The sequence below is a fragment of the Phyllopteryx taeniolatus genome, chromosome 6 (assembly GCF_024500385.1).
Source record: "Phyllopteryx taeniolatus isolate TA_2022b chromosome 6, UOR_Ptae_1.2, whole genome shotgun sequence".
NCBI classification, from domain to species: Eukaryota; Metazoa; Chordata; class Actinopteri; order Syngnathiformes; family Syngnathidae; genus Phyllopteryx; species Phyllopteryx taeniolatus.
In genome coordinates, this window is record NC_084507.1 from 1,290,931 (window position 1) to 1,312,819 (window position 21,889).

General features: G+C 48.5%; 2 long non-coding RNA genes across 4 annotated transcripts; one reads left to right on the forward strand and one right to left on the reverse strand.

The window, feature by feature from the left end:
* Nucleotides 1-1,272: 1,272 nt before the first annotated feature.
* On the reverse strand, nucleotides 1,273-5,893 carry LOC133479710 (uncharacterized). The gene is made up of 3 exons (XR_009789044.1): nucleotides 5,220-5,893; nucleotides 4,774-4,860; nucleotides 1,273-3,124 (listed from the first exon to the last, which is right to left on the reverse strand). It is a non-coding gene; the product is annotated as an uncharacterized LOC133479710 (long non-coding RNA).
* A 6,871-nt stretch (nucleotides 5,894-12,764) lies between these two features.
* Nucleotides 12,765-21,225, forward strand: LOC133479965 (uncharacterized). Of its 3 annotated transcripts, none has more exons than XR_009789129.1 (4): nucleotides 12,765-13,090; nucleotides 13,176-13,600; nucleotides 20,019-20,507; nucleotides 20,805-21,225. It is a non-coding gene; the product is annotated as an uncharacterized LOC133479965 (long non-coding RNA). The 3 variants fall into 3 exon arrangements; XR_009789131.1 differs by having other exon boundaries at nucleotides 12,820-13,090; nucleotides 13,176-13,241; XR_009789130.1 differs by having other exon boundaries at nucleotides 12,827-13,090; nucleotides 13,176-13,232.
* The last annotated feature ends 664 nt before the right edge of the window (nucleotides 21,226-21,889 follow it).

Sequence of the window (21,889 nt, forward strand, 5' to 3'; positions counted from 1 at the left end):
TATTACAACTTAAAACTGATCTGGTATTTTAGAGGAACTAATATTCTCTTCTCAAAAGATTTTAAAATAATAATAATAATTTCAATTATTATTTTTTGTTTATTTATTTATTTATTTTTATTTCAGGGCCACACACAGCTGAATGTCAGCTCTTCTGTTTTTTTCTTTGATGTTTATCTCCAGACCATTGAGTCAAACTGTTGTGCTGTATTGAAGTGCAAACTGTCGATATCTATTAGGGCTGTAACTGTGCCTGTGTTTTCATCTATACACTGAAATTTATTTCCAGATAGTGACTTTGAAGGTGAATTAACTAGTTTGACAGTGTTTTTTTTCTAAGGCTTACAGTAGACAGTCTGGGTCTCGTCGACGACGCAATCTCCATCTCTGTTCTCAACCGTGTAGCCGAAACTGCTGCCCTAAATGAAGCTTGCATGGTCTGCCATTTCAGGTTTATTAGTCGCACTAGCCATGCTTCCTCCACTCCGCTCTTTTCTTAGAGACAGTGACACTGAAGAGACAACAGAGCTGGAGGTGGCGGAAATGAAGATGTTAAGGTTCGCTCTCGGAGTGACCAGGTTGAATAGAATTAGAAATGAGCTCATCAGAGAGACAGCCAAGGTTAGATGTTTTGGAGATAAAGTTTAGAGAGAGCTGACTTCGAGGTTTTGGACACATCCAGAGGAGAGATGGTGAGTATATTGGTAGAAGGGTGATGAGGATGGAGTTGTCAGGCAAGAGACCTAGAGGAAGACCAAAGAGAAGGTTGATAGATGTCGTGAGGGAAAAGAGGAGGGCATTTGGTGGGATAGAGGAGGATGCAGGCGATAGGCTTACATTGAAAAGGATGACGCGCTGTGGCGACCCCTGACAGGACAAGCCGTAATAAAAAGAAGAAGAAGTCTTGTCTCTGGCTCCGACTGGCCAGACTCTGGATTTTTTCATCGTGACCAACACTGATCTGCTATTCCTCAACTTCATTCAGGTGATAATAAGAAGAAGCACTTGGTAAAACAACAAATACTTTCAGTTCATACTAACCCCTCACCACCCCTATAATGACTTCAACCTTTGCAGCATTGTGACTGAGGGACACCTAATTCTTTTAAACTGTGAAACAATGATTGCTTTAAGAAGTACTAGGAGGGCGCAAGTGCTGTTATACTGTGTCTGTTCTAAGGTGCTTGTGATCCTCTAATCAAGAGAAAAGCTGTGAAGAATCATGGGAAAAAAAAGACAAAGACCTCCATGAGAGTTGAGTCCTGTAAAATTCTTTATTTGCAGACGAAATGTCCCCTCAAGTGCGTCATCAGCCAACAGGTGGCTCGTCAGCTTATGCATAGAAAATGCTCTCCCCGCTGATTTTGTTTTGTAATCCTCTTGTACACACAAACACGGTTGTGTCAAAATCTTAAGTAATCACTGTGTGTGAAACAGAGATGTGCATGATCTAGGGCAGAGATCTGCCCTGTCTATGGGGAGTAGGCAAAATAGATGCAGCTGCAGCTCAGAATGACACAGTCAACACATGAGCCCCAACAGTGCAGAGGTTAAAAGCGCAAAATCCTGAAGAATTATGGAACTTTCTAATACATACGATACAGTGCTAATGCAATCATTTGATGAAGGTATTAGAATCCATGGGTATTAACGAAAGGCCATCCAGAGATCCTAATGTGACACTTATAACCACATAAATGAGTAAATGTTACCTGTTAACACTAGCCACAATGCTTGCAGTGGAAACTACACAAATCCAATAAAGGTAGTACAAACCCCAATTCCAATGAAGTTGGGACATTGTCTAAAACAGAATACCATGGTTTGCAAATCCTTTTCAACCTGTTTTTACTGTAAGTGAATACACTACAAAGACATTTAATGTTCAAACTGATATACCTGATTTTCTTTTTGCAAATCAGAATCAGAATCCTCTTTATTTGCCAAGTATGTTAAAAACACACAAGGAATTTGTCTCTGGTAGTTTGAGCCACTTTAGTATGACAATAGACAGCCATTTAGACAAAAAATACTTTTGAGACATAAAAACCCACTACAGAGCAATGAAAGGTTACCGGTAATGTGATAATCCTGATACAATTACAGTTGTGCAAATGTTGCAGAGGCCTTCAGCAATTTAATGGTAAGAGGGAAGAAGCTGTTGAAGAAGCTTGTTTTAGTTTGCATTGATCAAAAGCGCCCACCTGAGGGAAGAAGCTGGAAGAGGTGGTGACCAGGATGCGGAGGGTTCAAGAGGATTTTGCATGCTCTTGTCTTAGTTCTGGCAGCGTGCAAGTCCTCAGGGGTGTACCGACAATTTTTCCGTCAGTCCTGATTGTCCGTTGCAGTCACAGTTTGTCCTTTTTTGTGGCACCACCAAACCAGACTGTGATGGATGAACACAGGGCTAATTCGATGACTGCTGTGTAGAACTGCTTCAACAGCTCCTGTGGCAGGCTGTGCTTGCTCAAAAGCCGCAGGAAGTACATCATCTGCTGGGCCTTTTTGAGAATGGAGTTGATGTTGGTCTTCAGGTCCTGAGAGACTGTAATTCCCAGGAACTTGAAGGTCTCGACATTTGACACAGGGCAGTTGGAGAGCGTGAGGGGCAGCTGTGGCGAAGGATGCTTCCTGAAGTCCATGATCATCTCTACAGTCTTGACCGTGTTCAGCTCCTGGTTGTGTCGGCCGCACCAAAGCTCCAGCCGCTCCACTTCCTGTCGATATGCAGACTCGTCACCATCTTTGATGAGGCCGATGACTGTGGTGTCATCTGCAAACTTCATGAGTTTGACAGCCGGGTGCGTTGAGGTGGAGTCGTTCGTGTAGAGAGACAAATTCCTTGTGTGTTTTGGACATACTTGGCAAATAAAGATGATTCTGATTCTGATTCTGAGAAGAGCAGCGGAGAGAGGACACATCTTGGGGTGCCCAGGTGCTGATGGTGCGTGTGAATGAGGTGGTGGCCCCCAGCCTCACTTGCTGTGTCCTGCCCTTCAGGAAGCTGTGAATCCACTGGTAGATGGCAGGCGAGACGCTGCCACTCATTTAGAATTTGATGCCTGCAACACATTCCAAACAAGCTGGGACAGGGAGGACAAAAGACTGGGAAAGTTGAAGAATCCTAAAAAAAAATAAAATTAAATTAAATTTTAAAAAACACCTATTTGGAACGTTCCACAGGTGAACAGGTTAGTTGGAAACAGGTGAGTGTCATAATTGGGTATAAAATGAGCATCCCCGAAAGGCTCAGTTGTTCATACGCAAGCATGGTGCGAGGTTCACCCCTTTGGGAACAACTGCATGGGCAAATGGTTTAAGAACAATGTTTCTCAACATACAATAAATTTAAGGATTTAATCACGTACGGTCCATAATATCATCAAAAGATTCAGAGAATCTGAAGAAATCTCTGCACGTACGCGCCAAGGTCGAAAACCAGCATTGAATGCCTGTGACCTTCGATCCTTCAGGCGGCACTGCATTAAAAAGCGGCATCCTTTTGTAAAGAATATTGTCATGTGGGCTCAGGAACAATTAAGAAAACTACAAATGCAAGTTAAAACTACCAAGCACAGCAAAAGCCATATATCAACAACACTCAGAAATGCCGTTGACTTCTCTCTGCCCAGGCTCATCTGAGATGGATTTATACAATGTGGAACAGTATGCTGTCATCTGACAAGTCCACATTTCAAATTGTTTTTGGAAATCATGTATGTGTCTTTCAGGCCAAAGAGGAAACAAACCATCTGGATTGTTATCAGCGCAAGGTTTAAATGCCAGTATCTGTGATGGTATGGGGGTGTGTTAGAGCCCATGGGAAGGATAACTTGCACATCTGTGAAGCCACCATTAATGCTGTAAAGTACATACAGGTTTTGGAGAAACATATGCTGCCATCAAAGTAACGTCTTTTTCAGGGACGTCCCTGCTTGTTTCAGCAAGACAATGCCAAGTCACATTCTGCATGTGTTACAACAGTGTGGGTTCTTAGTAAAAGAGTGTGAGTACTCGACTGGGCTGCTAGCAGTACATACATGTCTCCCATTGAAAATGGGTGACGCATTATCCATCCAGCCATTCTCTACCGCTTATCCGGGTCGGGTCGCGGGGGCAGTAGCTTCAGCAGGGACGCCCAGACTTCCCTCTCCCCAGCCACTTCATCCAGCTCTTCCGGGGGAATCCCGAGGCATTCCCAGGCCAGCCGAAGGATGTAGTCTCTCCAGCGTGTCCTGGGTTGTCCCCGGGGTCTCCTCCCGGAAAAACCTCACCAGGGAGGCGTCCGGGAGGCATCCGAATCAGAGGCCCCAGCCACCTCATCTGGCTCCTCTCAATGCGGAGGAGCAGCGGCTCTACTCTGAGATCTGACCGAGCTTCTCACCCTATCTCTAAGGGAGAGCCCGGACACCCTGCATTATGAAGCACAAAATACAACAACGGAGACCCTGGACTATTGACTGAAGTTGTACATCAAGCAAGAATGGGAAAGAATTACACCTAGAAAGATTCAACAATTAGTGTCGTCAGTTCACAAACACTTAATGAGCGTTGTTAAAAGGAAACGTTATGTAACACAGTCTATGGAGTGTATTCAATTGAATATAGGTTGATAAGAATTTGCAAATCATTGTAATTGGGATAGGCTCTAGCACGCCCGCGACCCTAGTGAGGATAAGCGGTATGGAAAATGAATGAATGTATTTTTTACACAATGTCCCAACTTCATTGGAATTTGGGTTTGTACAAGAAACATATATATATCATACATACCTTCATCCAAATTTTAAACTTTTTGTTATGTTACCCTGTTCTCCTTCAGTACTCCACCCTCTCCTTAAAACCTGCTTCCTGGCGTTTCTGAAAGCAAAGTCATTGACATCTTGATAAGAAATCTGATGGCCAACTTTGTCGTTGATACTAATCCGTGCCAGTCCACTCAGTCTTTCTTGTGCCATAGAGGATCTCAAGCATCGTATTTTCACGACCATAAGGCGCACCGTATCAAAAGGCCCAGGCTCAGTTACGGGGTCTATTTCTGTATTTAACACATACCTAAGGCGCACCGTATTATTGGGCGCAGGCATTGTAAAACATACGCTACCGTAAAACATACGGGAGCATGCATGCATGCACGCTAAAACAATGTTTTTAAAAAGGCAGCGAGAGCAAAACTGAGTTTGGTTGTACTTTATTGAAGTATTTAACAATGTACTCACGTTATTTTTTGATCAATCCTCATCCACAAATCAATCATCTTCTGTATCCGAAATGAACAGCTCCATCAAACACGCCAGGTTCCCTCTTGTCATTATCGGAGTCAGTCTCGTTGCTGTGCGGCTCCTCAGAAATGATGCCGGCTTTTACGAAAGCTCGAACAACAGTGCAAGTAGACACGTTAGCCCAAGCATCCACAATCCATTCACAAATTGTGGCGTAACTCGCCCGGCGCTGCCTCCTAGTCTTAGTACAGCTGTGTTCGCCATCTGTCATCCATGGCTCCCATACCGCTCGCAACTTTACTTTGAACGCCCGAGTTATTTCCCTCAGTCGAATGGTGACTGTAGAGACTCTTCTCCCGGCTGTTCTTTGCTCATGAATCCATTGCTCGAGTTGGGCTTCCAACTCGGGGCACCCCGCCTTGTTTCCGCGGAAAATCAGCTTCGTCTTCTTGACTTGGCGAAGCTCGTTTTCCTGCTTCCTCCACTTGCGAACCATGGATTCGTTGATCTTGAATTCTCTCGCGGCTGCTCGATTCACATGTTCCTATGCGTAACTGATAGCTTGCAGTTTAAACTGTGCTTTGTAAGCGTGTCGCAAAATAGGTCGCCAACTTGCGGCGAACGCCACCTTCAAAATAAAAGCTGTCCAATAATACGGACGTCAGTGCTCTTCGGTTAAGGAATGCAACCAGCAAAGTTAATTTGAATATTGAGATACATAAAAAAAAAATTGTTTATTTGATATCTTAGGAAAAAGAAATGGTAAATGGACTGCACTTATATAGCCCTTTATCTACATCATCACTTTGCCCAAAGCGCTTTACAAAGCCTCGCATTCACACACACATTCATAAACCAATGGGCGACTGCTGTCATGCAAGGCTGTGCCAGGTCCCACTGGGAGCAAATTTGGGTCAGTGTCTTGCCCAAGGACACTTCGACATGCGGACAGTCGTAGCAGGGATTCGAACCTGTTCTACCTACTGAGCCAAAGCTACCCCAACATAATCCCATTGGTATCGCAAGACAAGTCCAGATCTGTGTGACAGACCACCAAGGACTCCACTAAAAGAGGTTTGATGAAGATCTGATATTGTATTTCAAAATAAAAGTCTGAAAACTGCATAGTTTGCTGTCATTACCCCTGACTGAAAAAAACTGTTAAAAAACATCTATGAGATACGTCCGTATTATTGGGAGGCTTTTATTTTGAAGGTGGATTTTGCCGCGAGTTGGCGACTTATGACCGTAATGCCTAGTATGAACAAAATTAGGGGCGGCTGGCTTGACTGCTACTTTACGAGTGGAGGCTGGCTTGACCGCCGTGATTTTCGGGGGTCCTTAGCCAAACCGATGCACATACCGGAACTATACACCTACTGGGGGCGTGTCTTTAGCGTCCTCTGTCACGCGCATCCTTCCCATTTTACGTCCGCATGCTGTCCTCAGTCACGTCCGCCTTTCCTCTATATAAGCAGCGTGTCGGCAGAAACATCATCCGTCCAGTCGCGGGGACAGTAGCTTTAATAGGGAAGCCCAGACTTCCGTAGATCGACCGGTGAATTGAGAGATTCGCCTTTCGGCTGAGCTCCTTCTTCCCCACAATGGACTGATGCAAAGTCCGCATCACTGCAGACGCTGCACCGATCCGCCTGTCGATCTCCCATTCCATTCTTCCCCCATTCGTAAACAATACCCCAAGATACTAGAACTCCTCCACTTGGGGCAGGATCTCATTCACGACGCGGAGAGGGCACTCCACCCTTTTCCGACTGAGGACCATGGTCTCAGATTTGGAGGTGCTGATCTTCATCCCAACCACTTCACACCTGGCTGCGAACCGCTCCAGTGAGAGTTGGAGATCATGTCTTGATGAAGACAACAGAACCACATCGTCTGCAAAACGCAGAGATGCAATACTGAAGCCACCAGACCGGACCCCTTCTACGCCTCGGCTGTGCCAAGAGATTCTGTCCATAAAAGTTATGAACAGAATCGGTGACAAAGGGCACACCCACAGGACTCCCTGAGGGACACGGTCGAACGCCTTCTCCAAGTCCTCAAAACACATGTAGACTGGTTGGCCAGCACCCGTGAATAGACCTTATCAGGGAGGCTGGGGAGTGTGATCCCCCTGTAGTTGGAACACACCCTCAGGTCCCCCTTCTTAAAAAGGGCGACCACCTCCCCAGTCTGCCAATCCAGAGTCACAGTCCCTGATGCCCACGCGATGTTGCAGAGGCGTGTCAACCAGGACAGCCCCACAACATCCAGAGACTTTAGGAACTCCGGGCATATCTCATCCACCCCCAGGGCCTTGCCACCAAGGAGCTTTTTAACCACCTTAACACCCTGCCTCAGAGATCCCAGAGATCCTTATGGGAAGGCGTGTCGGTGCAACTGAGGAGGTCTTTGAAGATTTCTCCCCACCTACTCACAACGTCTTGAGTCAAGGTCAGCAGCGCCCCATGCCCACTATACACAGTATTGATGGTGCACTGCTTTCCCCTCCCGAGATGCCGGATGGTAGATCAGAATTTCCTCAAAGCCGTCAGGAAGTCTTTCTCCATAGCCTCACCTAAATCCTCTCAGGCTCGAATTTTTGCCTCAGCGACCACCAAAGCTGCATTCCGCTTGGCCAGCCGGTACTCATCACTGTTGAGTCATCAGCTGCCTCAGGAGTCCCACAGGCCAAAAAGGTCCCCGATAGGACTCTTTCTTCAGCTTGACAGCATCCCTCAACGCTGGTGTCCACCAACGGGTTCGGAGACACCTTCTCCGTTCCTCCCAATCACGCTCTTCCATGTCTCACTGTCATTGCCCACATGAGCATTGAAGTCCACCAGTAGAACGATGGAGTTCCCAGCAGGAGCGCTCTGCAAAACCTCCTCCAAGGACTCCAAAAAGGGTGGGTACTCTGAACTGCTGTTTGGTGCATACGCTCAAACAACAGTCAGGACCCATCCCCCCCACCGGAAGGCGGAGGGAGGCAGCCCTCTCGTCCAACGGAGTGAACCCCAACGTACAGGTATACCCACTCATGCTCGGCGCCTCTCACCGTGGGCAACTCCAGAGTAGAAGAGAGTCCAACCCCTCTCAAGAGGACTGGTACCAGAGCTCAAGCTGTGTGTGGAGGCGAGCCCGACTATATCTAGTCTGAACTTCTCAACCTCGCACACCAGCTCGGGCTCCTTCTCTGTCAGAGAGGTGACATTCCACGTCCCTCGAGCTAGCTTCTGCAACCCGGGATCAGATCGCCAAGGTCCCTGCCTTTGGCCACCGCCCAGCTTACATTGCACCCGACCCCTATGGGCCCTTCCACAGTTGGTGAGCCCATGGGAAGGGGCACCCATGTTACACTTTCGGGCTGTGACCCCATGGGTGCAGACCCGGCCACCAGGCGCTCGCCTTCGAGCCCCAGCTCCAGGCCTCGCTCTAGAGGGGGCCCCCAGTGACCCAGATCCGGGCGAGGGAAAACAATCATCATCATAAGGGTCTTTGAGCCATACTTTGTCTGGTCCCTCACCTAGGACCTGTTTTTCATGGCCCAGACAACTTAGCTCCTAGGATCATTGGGACACACAAACCCCTCTACCACAATAAGGTCACGCCTCAAGGAGGGGTAACTGAACTGAAGGGGCACAATTCAAGTCCCATGCAGACGACATAAATGATTTTAAAAATAGTTGTTGAAGAAATGGTAGTCTCCATCGAGTTGAGTTGCCCTCAAGCTTGCGCCGCATCACTTTGACATTTCTCTATCCATGCCTGCATGTGTGTGGTCTGCTTCTCTATGTGGTGTGATCCAGAAATATGCAGCAGAGTGTAAATTGAATTTCCCCTTATGGGACAAAGACTATTCTGATACTGTCACAGTCTATCGCGCCCACCACTGCCAGTCAGCCACACCCACTTATTTGAGGTTTTGTTGATGACTCACTCATTATCAGGTTGTTCGACATTCATCCATGCAAGACGCTACAACACTACCCCATGAATCCTTTCTGCCTTGAAGTTCTTCCTTAGTACGCTTGTTTGCTTGTCTCGGTGGCTGTTTGGGATTCTGCTTTAAAGACAATGAACTGTGAGTTTCTCCGTCCTGCTTTCTGTAAATTGTGGATTGCGAAAACAATGAAGTGTGAGCATCACTGACCTGCTACCGGTGGATTATTGATTACATGACTTCTCCCAAAAGCAAATTCCTAATCTCAGTCTCACCATCTTAACTGTGAAGTTAACTGCTTTGTATCAGGGCTTTGAAGTTACCTGTCAAAGTTGATATTAAAGTAATTTCCCGTTGGTTTGGTGTGCTGCACATGGGGCCTATGCCACACTTGCCCTATGTGAGATACATTTGAAATATAATAAATAGAATTTTGAGATAAAATATGTTTTCAAAAGCCGGTATTTGACAAACACCAACCTATTTTTTAACAATTTGTTCTTAATTACAGACAGTCCTTTGTTAACAGCCCCTTGCTGTTACTGCTTTTAATTCTGAGCTCTGCCATCCGGTCACTCTTTGACACATCATTATTTTTACTGGCAAGACAATTTGTCTCAATTAGAATCAAAACAGCAGGAGCTTTTGTATTTTTAGTTCTGCATGAAGAATCTGTCAAGAAACATTACTAAATTCCCATGAATTGAACTTGTATCAAATTGTTCAGCGGACAAAGGTCTATACTCCACTTTTCTTGTTAAAGTTTAGTTTTCTGTTCACTACCCATCCCATATTGTGGACTGTACAGCTTACACTGAGAAAGTTACCTTAAGACATGCCATAGTTCCTAAAAGTGTGTAAAGTTCCATGTCGCAGGGAAAACTGGAGCCTGTCGTAAGGTAAACATATTACATAACATTGCAAATAAATAATTTAAAACATAATGCATAAAATATTCCAAACAGATGAATGAGAGAATAAGGGCAATTTTAATCTGAAAGCAGCATCTAGGAGCAATTGACCAGGTTGTTTTTGAGCAAAGGGTTGCCATGAGATGACAAGTGGCATGACTGTTCGCACATCATCATAATATATTCCCAGTAGACAGGACACAATATTGGCCCGACTACATTTTGAATACATATGATGAATGTGATGAAAATTAGTACCAATATCTGATTGATGAATTATTTTATCAAAAATTGTGTGCCTATTTACTTCCCAGTCAGTAAATAAACGTCACACCTACATCTGGTTTAGGAAGGCACATCGGCCGACAATTGCTATACAGCTGATAAGCATTGCGGCTTCCCGGCTTCATTCAACATCTCATCAAGGGGGTGCTAATGGAAATTCGATCAGACAATTTTTATATGGTTATTCTCGACGAGATGGGGTCGGGGGACAGAGGGTTTCCATCGATGACATTCTTAGACAGACAAATATGATAGTTTCAGGCAAATGTAGGCGATTGGGACTCTGACAAAAAACACTTGTCTTTTTGTGTCCCTTTTTTATTGTCAGCTGTAATGTTATTTTAATAAATAAAAAAATCCTCTTTCATGTTCTGCTTCAAACGTTTTGCACACCATCCATCCATTTTCTTCCACTTATCTGAGGAAGGGTTGCGGGGCAGCAGCTTAAGCAGGGTAACCCAGATTTACCTCTCCCCACCCACTTCATTCAGCTCTTCCGGGCGGATCCCGAGGCGCTCCCGGGCCAGCTGGGACACCCGGCGCCACCTCCTAGTGTGACGTGCCCGGAACACCTCACCAGGGAGGCGTCCTGGGGGCATTCTAACCAGTTGCCCAATCCACCTCATCTGACTCTCCTCGATGCGGAGGAGCAGCACTCGACTCTGAGCCCCTCCTGGATGACCGAGCTTCTATCTCTAAGGGAGAGCCCTGACACCCTACGAAGGAAACTCATTTCAGCTACTTGTATCCGCGATCTTGTTCTTTCGGTCACGACGCACAGCTCGTGACCAGAGGTGAGGGTAGGAACGTAGACTGACCGGTGAATAGAGAGCTTTGCCTTTTGGCTCAGCTCTTTCTTCACCATGACAGACCAATACAGAGTCCGATTCACTGCAGATGCTGCACCGTTCCGCCTGTCGATCTCCTGCTCCATTCTTCCCTCACTCATGAACAAAACCCTGAGATATTTAATCTCCTCCACTTGGGGCAGGATCTCTTCCCCGACTGAGGACCATGGCCTCAGATTTGGAGGTGCTAATTTTCATCCTAGTCGCTTCACACTCGGCTGTGAATCGCTCCAGCGGGAGTTGAAGGTCACGGCTTGATAAAGCCATCAGAACCACATCATCTGCAAAAAGCAGAGACGCAATGCTGAGGCCACCAAACCGGACCCTCTCAATACCTCGGCTGTGCCTAGAAATTCTGTCCATCAAGGTAATGAACAGTATTGGTGACAAAGGACAGTCTTGGGAGAGTCCAACTTTCACTGGAAATGTATTCGACTTATTGCCAAACTCTGACACCGTTCGTATAGGGACCGAACGCCCCTTATTAGGGGGTCTGGTACCCTCCACAGTACTCCCCGAGGCATACAGTCGAACGCCTTCTCCAAGTCCACAAAACACATGTAGACTGGTTGGGATAACTCCCATGCACCCTCAAGTCCACATATGAGGCTGTAGAGCTATTCCCCGGTTCCACGGCCAGGACGAAAACCACACTGCTCCTCCTGAATCTCAAAATTGACTTCCAGACGGACCCTCCTCTTGAGATCCCCTGAATAGACCTTATCGGGGAGCCTGAGGAGTGTGATCCCCCTGTTGTTGGAACACACCCTCCGGTCCCCCTTCTTAAAAAGGGGGACCACCACCCCGGTCTACCAATCCAGAGGCACTGTCCACACGATGTTGCCGAGGCTTGTCAGCCAGGACAGCCCCACCACATCCAGAACCTTGAGAAACTCCGGGCAGATCTCATCCACCCCCAGGGGCCTGCCACCGAGGAACCTTTTAACCACTTCAAACCTGGAGAAAAGCCCGCCTCAGAAGCCCCAGCCTCTGCTTCCTCTTCAGAATGCTTGTCGAAAGAATTGAGGAGGTCTTCGTAATATTCAGCCCACGGACTCACAACATCCAAAATTAAGGTCAGCAGCTCCCCATACCTACTAATCACAGTGATGATGGTGCACTGCTTCCCCCTCCTGAGACGCCAGATGGTGGACCAGAATTTCCTCAAAGCCATCTAGAAGTCCTTCTCCATGGCCTCACCAAACTCCTCCCACACCCGAGTTTTTGCCTCAGCGACCACAAAAGCCATATTCCGCTTAGTTAGCCGGTGCCCATCAGCTGCCTCCGGCGTCACACAGGCCAAAAAGGCCCGATAGGACTCCTTCTTTAGCTTGATGGCATCACTTAACGCTGATGTCCACCCACAAATTCGGGGATTGCCACCATGACAGGCACCAACCACCTTACAGCCACAGCTTATGTCAGCCGCCTCAATAATGGAGGCGCAGAACTCTGACCCGGTCCGGGTGAGAGAAAACAAGGTCCCATATTTGTACTCATCATAAGGCGTCTTTGAGTGTGCTTTGTCTGGTCCCTCACCAAGGACCTGTTTGCCATGGGTGTTCCTCCTGCCAGGAGCAGAAAGCCCCAGACAACTTAGCTCCTAGGCTCATTGAGACACGCAAACCCTCCACCATGATAATGTGACGGCTCCAGGAGGGGAGTTTCGCACACTGTTAGTTTAAACTGGTCATAGAAGTGCCGCATGACCAGTGAGGTATGGAGTCTGACCAAACTCCACGCACACCCCGTCCCGCTCGGCTGGCCAATCCCGTGTTGTGTAGGCGGGTACTTAACGGTCTTTGCACTGTGACTGCACAAATTGTTTACAGCTCTATTAATCAAAGCACCAGAATGACTTTTGCCACCAGCATTTTTCAGGTAAGTTATTATTTCAATTAAATTGCCATAAAATGGCAGTGCTGCCACTTGCCACAGGTAACGAAGTTGTCAAATGTTACTGTAGGAACAAACCGAGTGTGCCAGGAGGAGCCCGCATATCCCGGCTTCCAGCTTTACACAGGTATTAAAGGTAACTCGACCAGCTGGTTGTGATTATCACGGACGAGTACTGCGGTCAGTGTGTATCTGATTTACTAGCCAACAATGTTTTGTGATAATTCTTTGAGTAAATGGTTCGCCTTTCACTTCTACTGTTCACACTTTGTTCTGTTTTGACTTACTTTAACTTACATGATGACATGAGATACTGACGTGCTCACTAGATTTTTTTTCCCCTTCTCAGGCTGTCAGAGGAGGAATCTGGGGCTGATTTTTCTGTTATTGATGTTCATTATTTATTCATTGTATTTTTGTCTTGCTTTTGCTGTAGATCTGTGAATTAAGTGTCTTATCCTGAATTTTGTGTCTTCATAACAAACACGAAACTAGGTTGGTATTTTTAAAAGTCAGTACTCTTTTTCCACATTGGATAGTAAATGTACTTAAACAACCTCTGAGCTGATCAGCGTAGTGAATGGAGTGGAGCGACACTGGCTGGCGCTCCAGCTTTAATCGTTCATAAGTCATGTGGTGGTAATTTTTTATTAAAAATGCCGACATCTCGGCGACATATTGCCAATGAAGAAATGCGCTCCCATCTCCTTGAGCCGTCACCTTATCGTGGTGGAGGGGTTTGTGTGTCCCAATGATCCTCGCAGCTAAATTGTCTGGGGCTTTATGCCCCTAACAGGGCCACCCATGACAAACAGGTCCTCGGTGAGGGACCAGACAAAGCACGGCTCCCAAAACCTTTCATTGGGGTTAAATTAAATTAAATGGATCTAGGTTTCCCTTGCTCGGAAGCGGGTCACCGGGGCCCCCCTCTGGAGCCAGGCCTGGAGGTGGGGCTCGAAGGCGAGCACCTGGTGGCCAGGCCTGCACTCATGGGGCACAGCTCGAAAGGGTAATGTGGGTCCCCTTTCCCATGAGCTCACCACCTGTGGGAGGGGCCATAGGGGTCGGGTGCAGTGTGAGCGGATCCCCGGCTACAGAAACTGGCTCTAGGGACATGGAATGTCACCTCTCTGGCAGGGAACGAGCCCAAGCTGATGTGTGAGGTTGAGAAGTTCAGACGAGATATAGTCGGGCTCGCCTCCACACATGGCTTGGGCTCTGGTACTCGTCATCTTGAGAGGGGTTGGACTCTCCGCTCTGGAGTTGCCCATGGTGAGAGGCACCGAGCAGTTGTGGGTATACTTATTACCCCCCGGCTCGGCGCCTGTACATTGGGGTTCACCCCGGTGGACGAGAGGGTAGCCTCCCGCCGCATTTGGGTGGGGGGGCGGGTCGTGACTGTTATTTGTGCCTTTGCACCAAACAGGAGTTCAGAGTACCCACCCTTTTTGGAGTCCTTAGAGGGGGTGCTGAAGAGCGCTCCCGCTGGGGACTCCATCGTTCTGCTGGGGGACTTCAATGCTCATGTGGGCAATGACAGTGAGACCTGGAAGGGCGTGATTGGGAGGAACGGCCTTCCCCATCAGTACTCGAGTGGTGTTCTGTTATTAGACTTCTGTGCTCACCATGGATTGTCCATAACGAACACCATGTTCAAGCATAAGGGTGTCCACACGTGCACTTGGCACCAGGACACCCTAGGTCTCCGTCCAATGATCGACTTTGTGGTCGTGTCATCGGACTTGCGGCCGCATGTCTTGGACACTCGGATGAAGAGAGGGGCGGAGTTGTCAACTGATCACCACCTCGTGGTGAGTTAGCTCCCAGTTCCTAAAGGCTCTGGATGTTGTAGGGCTGTCATGGTTGACACGCCTCTGCAATCGCGTGGACATCCTGGGACAGTTCCTCTGGATTGGCAAACTGGGGTGGTGGCCCCACTTTTTAATAAGGAGAACTGGAGGGTGTGTTCCAACTACAGGGGGATCACACTCCTCAGTCTCCCTGGTAAAGTCTAGTCAGGGGGTGCTGGAGAGGAGGGTCCGTCGGGAAGTCAAATATCAGATTCAGGAGGAGCTGTGTTGTTTCCGTGGAACAGTGGACTAGCTCTTCACCCTCGGCAGGGTCCTTGAGGGTGCATGGGAGTTCGCCCATCCAGTCTACATGTGTTTTGTGGACTTGGAGAAGCTGTTCGACCGTGTCCCTCATGGAGTCCTATGGGGGGTGCTTCGGGAGTATGGGGTACCGAACCCCCTGGCTGTTCGGTCCCTATACGACCAGTGTCAGAGTTTGGTCCGCATTGCCGGCACTCGTTTCCGGTGAGGGTTGGACTTGCCTGGGAACGCCTCAGGATCCCCTCGGAAGAGCTGGAGGAAGTGGCTGTGGAGAGGGAAGTCTGGGCTTCTCTGCTGAAGCTACAGCCCCCGTGACCCGACCTCAGATAAGCGGAAGAAAATGAATGGATGGATGGAATGGATTATCATCCTGATTAATCACTTTTATTGGTTTATCTACTTCAAGTGTCTCAAGGATTTCTATGCCACTTACTGTACATGGCAGGCCGCAGCTCGATCAGTAACGTGAAAGGTTGAGAGAAAAAGAAGATGACCCACCATGGGCCAAGCATGTAAATTTGAAAGTGGTTCTGGACCAAGAGTGATTTGCTTTCCGAGCATTGCCAACAGGCTATTTGGCAAGGCTCCCAACTGTTTAGGGTGCAACAGTCTTTCCACAGCTACCTGCCTCTTGACATCTTTCCCTATTGTCAATATATGGTTGTACGTGTCTATGTACTAATTCTATTTACTATATATGCAGCATTTTTCCTCAGGGGTCGATCAAAACAAGATTCCCCTTTATATTCAGTTGTTACAGATATTCTGTACACAACCTGTAAGATTATTCAACTCACATTCTTTAAATTCAATCAACATTTTCCTATTACCAACTGTGTTTTTTAGATGATAATCTTCACACACACTAGTTTTGAGCGTCAATAAATATGAAAATGCAATTGCTCGACTCTGTATAGGGGGAAAAACATTTACAGTGCTTTACAGCCATTACCTACATCCATTGTATCATATCCATATGATCACCTTATTGAAGTTTATGAATCAATTTTATCTAGTTGGGGAATTAGTCCCTGGTGGTGGGGCTCGAAGGCGAGCGCCTGGTGGCCGGGCCTGCACCCATGGGGTCCGGCCGGGCACAGCCCGAAAGGGTAACGTGGGTCCCCCTTCCCATGGGCTCACCACCTGTGGGAGGGGCCATAGGGGTCGGGTGCAGTGTGAGCCGGGCGGTGGCCGAAGGCGGGGACCTTGGCGATCCGATCCCCGGCTACAGAAGCTGGCTCTAGGGACGTGGAATGTCACCTCTCTGGCAGGGAAGGAGCCCGAGTTGGTGTGTGAGGTCGAGAAGTTCCGACTCGATATAGTCGGACTTGCCTCCACGCACACCTGGGGCTCTGGTACCAGTCCTCTCGAGAGGGGTTGGACTCTCTTCCACTCTGGAGTTGCCCATGGTGAGAGGCGCCGAGCAGGTGTGGGTATACTTATTGCCCCCCGGCTCGGCGCCTGTACGTTGGGGTTCACCCCGGTGGACGAGAGGGTAGCCTCCCTCCGCCTTCGGGTGGGGGGACGGGTCCTGACTGTTGTTTGTGCCTATGCACCAAACAGCAGTTCAGAGTACCCACCCTTTTTGGAGTCCTTGGAGGGGGTGCTGGAGAGCGCTCCCGCTGGGGACTCCATTGTTCTGTTGGGGGACTTCAATGCTCACGTGGGCAATGACAGTGAGACCTGGAAGGGCGCGATTGGGAGGAACGGCCCCCCCGATCAGAACCCGAGCGGTGTTCTGTTATTGGACTTCTGTGCTCGTCACGGATTGTCCATAACGAACACCATGTTCAAGCATAAGGGTGTCCACACGTGCACTTGGCACCAGGACACCCTAGGTCGCAGTTCGATGATCGACTTTGTGGTCGTGTCATCGGACTTGCGGCCGCATGTCTTGGACACTCGGGTGAAGAGAGGGGCGGAGCTGTCAACTGATCACCACCTGGTGGTGAGTTGGCTCCGATGGTGGGGGAAGATGCCGGTCCGACGTGGCAGGCCCAAACGTATTGTGAGGGTCTGCTGGGAACGTCTGGCAGAATCCCCTGTCAGAAGGAGTTTCAACTCCCACCTCCGACAGAACTTTGCTCATGTTCCGGGGGTGGCGGGGGACATCGAGTCCGAGTGGACCATGTTCCGCGCCTCCATTGCTGAGGCGGCCGACCGGAGCTGTGGCCGTAAGGTGGTCGGTGCCTGTCGTGGCGGCAATCCGCGAACCCGTTGGTGGACACCAACGGTGAGGGATGCCGTCAAGCTGAAGAAGGAGTCCTATCGGGCCTTTTTGGCCTGTGGGACTCCTGAGGCAGCTGATGGGTACCGGCTGGCCAAGCGGAATGCAGCTCTTGGTGGTCGCTGAAGCAAAAACCCGGGCATGGGAGGAGTTCGGTGAGGCCATGGAGAAAGACTTCCGGACGGCTTCGAGGAAATTCTGGTCCACCATCTGACGTCTCAGGAGAGGAAAGCAGTGCACCACCAACACTGTGTATAGTGGGGATGGGGCGCTGCTGACCTCGACTCGGGACGTTGTGAGTCGGTGGGGAGAATACTTCGAAGACCTCCTCAATTCCACCGACACGCCTTCCCATGGGGAAGCAGAGTGTGGGTTCTCTGAGGCGGGCTCTCCTATCTCTGGGTTTGAGGTCACCGAGGTAGTTAAAAAGCTCCTCGGTGGCAGGGCCCCGGGGGTGGATGAGATTCGCCCGGAGTTCCTAAAGGCTCTGGATGTTGTGGGGCTGTCCTGGTTGACACGCCTCTGCAACATCGCGTGGACATCGGGGACAGTGCCTCTGGATTGGCAGACTGGGGTGGTGGTTCCCCTTTTTAAGAAGGGGGACCGGAGGGTGTGTTCCAACTACAGGGGGATCACACTGCTCAGCCTCCCTGGTAAGGTCTATTCAGGGGTGCTGGAGAGGAGGGTCCGTCGGGAAGTCGAATCTCAGATTCAGGAGGAGCAGTGTGGTTTTCGTCCTGGCCGTGGAACAGTGGACCAGCTCTACACCCTCGGCAGGGTCCTCGAGGGTGCATGGGAGTTCGCCCAACCAGTCTACATGTGTTTTGTGGACTTGGAGAAGGCGTTCGACCGTGTCCCTCGGGGAGTCCTGTGGAGAGTGCTTCGGGAGTATGGGGTACCGAACCCCCTGATACGGGCTGTTCGGTCCCTGTACGACCGGAGTCAGAGTTTGGTCCGCATATCCGGCAGTAAGTCGAACTCGTTCCCGGTGAGGGTTGGACTCCGCCAAGGCTGCCCTTTGTCGCCGATTCTGTTCATAACTTTTATGGACAGAATTTCTAGGCGCAGCCGAGGCGTAGAGGGGGTCCGGTTTGGTGGCCTCAGTATTGCATCTCTGCTTTTTGCAGATGATGTGGTTCTGTTGGCTTCATCAAGCCGTGACCTCCAACTCTCATTGGAGCAGTTCGCAGCCGAGTGTGAAGCCGCTGGGATGAGAATCAGCACCTCCAAATCTGAGACCATGGTCCTCAGTCGGGAAAGGGTGGCATGCCATTTCCAGGTCGGGGATGAGATCCTGCCCCAAGTGGAGGAATTCAAGTATCTTGGGGTCTTGTTCACGAGTGAGGGAAGAATGGAACGGGAGATCGACAGGCGGATCGGTGCAGCGTCTGCAGTGATGCAGACTTTGTATCGGTCCGTTGTGGTAAAGAAAGAGCTAAGCCGAAAGGCGAAGCTCTCAATTTACCGGTCGATCTTCGTTCCTACCCTCACCTATGGTCATGAGCTGTGGGTCGTGACCGAAAGAACAAGATCCCGGATACAAGCGGCCGAAATGAGTTTCCTCCGCAGGGTGTCCGGGCTCTCCCTTAGAGATAGGGTGAGAAGCTCGGTCATCCGGGAGGATCTCAGAGTAGAGCCGCTACTCCTCCGCATTGAGAGGAGCCAGATGAGGTGGCTGGGGCATCTGATTCGGATGCCTCCCGGACGCCTCCCTGGTGAGGTGTTCCGGGCATGTCCCACCGGGAGGAGACCCCGGGGACGACCCAGGACGCGCTGGAGAGACTACATCCTTCGGCTGGCCTGGGAACGCCTCGGGATCCCCCCGGAAGAGCTGGATGAAGTGGCTGGGGAGAGGGTAGTCTGGGCGTCCCTGCTGAAGCTACTGCCCCCGCGACCCGACCCGGATAAGCGGTAGAGAATGGATGGATGGATGGATGGGAATTAGTCGATCATTTCAAACATTTATAACTGTTTCCTGAATGTAAATTGTCTGTTTTGTAAATACGTGAATTACAAAAATGAGAGAGATTTTCCAAACCTGCTCTACTTCCACTCTTTATTTTGGTTTATTGTCTGTAACGACTGCGATTGGCTGGCAACCAGTTCAGGTTGTACCCTGCCTCCTGTCCGATGATAGCTGGGATAGGCTCCAGCATGCCCCCGACCCTAGTGAGGATAAACGGCTCAGGTGATGGATGGATGGATGGATGGATGACTGTAACGATCACGTGATGTATATGTGGTCACAACAGCAGCCATGTTGTATGGGTGGAGTGTTCGGATTGAAACCACAAATTATTGACACTTGACAGTCACAAATTATGGCTAATAAGTCCTTGGGAAATTATCAGAGGTAATTAGATGTTCTTTCAGGATAGCGGTATGATGATAAGTAAAGACAAAAGGCCTTACAAATAACAAAAAATATATAACAACAATAACCATGACCTATTTTCGCTGGACTTTCCGATCAAGGCATTACAACACAAACAACAGAAGATAACTTGTACGCGTCCTAAGCTGTCTGATGAGGCGAACCCGAATATGTGTAGTCTAAATTTCTTGACCCCCTCAGGCTCTTTCACTGCCAGAGAGGTAACGTACCATGTCCCAAGACCCAGCTTGTAGCCGAGAATTGGACAGCCAAGGTCCCCCGCCTTCAGCTGCCACCCAGCTCACGCTGCTCCCGGCTTCCTAGGTCCCTCCCACAGGTGGTGAGTTTACATGCGTTGATATTGGGAAGGGGGACCCACATCGTCTCTTTGGGCTGTGCGCCATGTTTGCAGACCTGGCCAACAGGTGCTCGCCTTCAAGCCCCACCTCCAGGCATGGCTCCAGAGGGGGGCCCTGGTGATCTGCTTCCAGGCAAGGGAAATGCTGTCTAAAATTGTTTCTTTTCATAGGGGGTCTTTGAGCCATGCTTTGTCTGGTCCCTCACCTAGGACCTGTTTGCCCTGGGTGACCCTATCAGAGACATAAAGCCCCGACAATTTACCTCCTAGGATCATTGGGACACACAAACCCCTCCAACACAAAATGCTGACCGCGCAAGGAGAAGATAAAGGTTATCCTCTCATCTTATTTAGTCAGATGTGATGCTTGCTATATATTTACCAAGTCAATTTACCATATAAATCATCAGACTTTGTCAAGCCTATTAGGTAGATTACAGGCTGGTATCGTATAACAGTGTGAATGTAATCCATTGCACCTATTAGTAAAAAATACTGACATGTAGGCTAGTCCAGTCTTGATGATGGGGGTGTGATGTTTGTATACATTACATGGTGGTAATAATTTTTGGCCTATGATGACCCATGATCCAAAACATAATAAATCTATTTTAAATCCTATTTTACAGGCAACCAACAGATGTGCACTAATTGGTGGCGGTATTGACTCAAACAACTTAAGTGGGACACAGCAGGATGGTGCACATGGGTCATTCAACAGCCAGCTGCATCTCCGTCTGAGAGTCATAATGACCTGAATGAGAGTGAAGACAAACTACAAACTACCTCTGACTTTTCAGCTCAAATTTTTAGGGACCACAGACAGCATTATAGTCCAAATACAAGACAAAAATCAATAGCCTATGTTCTGTTCGTCTCAACTCTGTTCTCTAACACTGGTTTTGCTGTTAATGAGTGGTTAATTAAATAATCATTTGTGTCTCGGTCTTTTTCAAATTTTGCACAATAAAATTCACTTCCCACCACAACTTTATAACATACAGTAGATATCATGTAAATATACTGTTCCATAAAGTTTCACTCACCTCTTTTGGCTGCCTTGTTAGTCAGTTTTTAGCACTTGTTAGCCTCACAGTCGAGAGATCTCTTCCTCTGGCCCTCCTGTGTGGAGTTTGAATGTTGTTTTTCTCTGGCTTCCTTCCACATTCCAAAAGCATGCATGGTAGGTAATTGAAGACTAAAATGTCCATGGATTTAAATTAGGGCTGACAATCGCTATTTAAAAAAAAAAAAAATCATATTAATCACACTTTTGAATTTTGATTCATCACAGGGGCCAAATATACTACACATAATACCACATTTTGGTATTTTAAACTTGTTGTGCTTCAATGAAAAGAGAGTTCAGCGAAGAACTATATCCAAATGACCTTTGCGTTATCAAAAGTTGTCCATGTCTATATGTGCCCTGCGACTGACTGGCGACCAGTTCAGGGTGAAATCCGCCTTTCGCCCGAAGTCAGCTGGGATCGGCTCCAGCGCCCCCTGCGACCCTGAACCGGATAAGCGGTGTCGAAAGTCCCACCGGGGTGACTTGAAGCAAAATTTGACGCCGAGCACAGGACTCAGAGTCTCCTCACTTATTTTTGCACTGCCCTTATAGCAACCTGCACCTCATTTCAGATATCCATCCGTGGTTAAGGTGAAGGAGTGTGTGTTGTCAAAATAAATTGTGTGATTAAGTTAATATATG